The sequence below is a fragment of the Bison bison genome, unplaced genomic scaffold (assembly GCF_000754665.1).
Source record: "Bison bison bison isolate TAMUID 2011002044 unplaced genomic scaffold, Bison_UMD1.0 scf7180017864332, whole genome shotgun sequence".
Taxonomy (NCBI): Eukaryota; Metazoa; Chordata; class Mammalia; order Artiodactyla; family Bovidae; genus Bison; species Bison bison.
In genome coordinates this window covers 377,635-379,876 of record NW_011494904.1, presented here as the reverse complement: position 1 = coordinate 379,876, position 2,242 = coordinate 377,635, and positions in this window count along the sequence as shown.

Sequence of the window (2,242 nt, the reverse complement as noted above, 5' to 3'; positions counted from 1 at the left end):
CTTATATGCAGAGTACATCATGAGAAACGCTGGGCTAGAAGAAGCACAAGCTGGAATCAAGATTGCCGGGGGAAATATCAATAACCTCAGATATGCAGATGATACCACCCTTATGGCAGAAAGTGAAGAGGAACTAAAAAACCTCTTGATGAAAGTGAAAGAGGAGAGTGCAAAAGTTGGCTTAAAGCTCAACATTCAGAAAACAAAGATCAAGGCATCCGCTCCCATCACTTCATGGGAAATAGATGGGGAAACAGTGGAAACAGTGTCAGACTTTATTTTTGGGGGCTCCAAAATCACTGCAGATGGTGACTGCAGCCATGAAATTAAAAGACACTTACTCCTTGGAAGGAAAGTTATGACCAACCTAGATAGCATATTAAAAAGCAGAGACATTACTTTGCCAACAAAGGTCCGTCTAGTCAAGGCTATGGTTTTTCCTGTGGTCATGTGTGGATGTGAGAGTTGGACTGTGAAGAAGGCTGAGCGCCGATCAATTGATGCTTTTGAACTGTGGTTTTGGAGAAGACTCTTGAGATTCCCTTGAACTGCAAGGAGATCCAACCAGTCCATTCTGAAGGAGATCAGCCCTGGGATTTCTTTGGAGGGAATGATGCTGAAATTTAAACTCCAGTACTTTGGCCACCTCATGTGAAGGGTTGACTCATTGGAAAAGACTCTGATGCTGGGAGGGATTGGGGGCAAGAGGAGAAGGGGACGACAGAGGATGAAATGGCTGGATGGCATCACTGACTCGATGGACATGAGTCTGAGTGAACTCCAGGAGTTGGTGAGGGACAGGGAGGCCTGGCGTGCTGCGATTCATGGGGTTGCAAAGAGTCGGACACGACTGAGCGACTGAACTGAACTGAACTGAATGTACGCTTTACAGTTCCTTAGCATCCTTGCAAATATTTGGTATAGTCAGAAGTTTTCATTTTAGACATTCTAATAAATGTATAGTACATCATTGTGATTTTCATTTGCATTTCCTAATGACTAATGCTTTTAAACATTTTTATGTTAGTGCTTTTTAGCCATTTGTGTATCTTTGTCTATAAAGTGTCTGTTCAAGTCTTCACTTCATTTTTTATTGTCTTGCTGGTTTTCCTATTATTGTGTTTTGAGAATTATTTAAATTATGACTATAAAAACTTTGCCAGGCACTTAGACATTGAAAATACTTTTTGCCAAATATTTTGCTAGCCTTTTCATTCTCTTAAAAACATCCTTCTAAGAACAGGTTTTTTTTTTTTTTCCATGAATTCCAATTATTTGTTCCCTCATGGGTCATGCTTTTGATATTATATCTGAGAATTATCTATCTTGATTTCCTAACCAAGATAGACAATTTTTTCCCATATTTTATTCTTTTTATTCTACAGGTTTCATAACATTAGATGTTTATGTCTGTTTTATCCATTTTAAATTAATGTTTTTTATTTGTTGCATACTATGAATTCAGTTCAGTTCAGTTCAGTTCAGTTCAGTCCCTCAGTTGTGTCCGACTCTTTGAGACCTCATGGACTGCAGCACGCCAAGCCTCCCTGTCCACCACTAACTCCCAGAGTCTACCCAAACTCATGTCCACTGAACTTGGTGGTGCCATCCAACCATCTCATCCTCTGTCGTCCCCTTCTCCTTCCACCTTCAATCTTTTCCAGCATCAGGGGCTTTTCAAATGAGTCAGCTCTTCACATCAGGTGGCCAGCTTCAACATCAGTCCTTCCAGTGAATATTCAGGACTGACTTCCTTTAGGATGGACTGGTTGGATCTCCTTGCAGTCCAAGGGACTCTCAAAAGTCTTCTCCAACACCACAGTTCAAAAGCATCAATTCTTCCGCACTCAGCTTTTGGATTACAGTTCTTTTTTGCATATGAACAGCGACCTTCCACTATCATTTGTCAAAAAGGTACCTTTTCTCTGCTGACTAAACTTCATATCTCGTTGAAAATCAGTTTTTAATATATGTGTGACTCTGTTTCTAACTTGCTATTTTGTTCCATTTATCTACTGTATACCAGTACCACATTGCCTTGATGACAGTAACTTTACTGCAAGTCTTGAAATTGCACAGGGCTAGTTTTTCAAATTTATCATTTTTGTTTTCAATATTGTTTTGATGTCTTAGGTCTTTTGCATTTCTCTCTCTCTATATATATATATATATAAATATAAATATAAATATAAATATAAATATATATAATAGACTCACTTTGCTACTTTTTATTTTTAAAAGT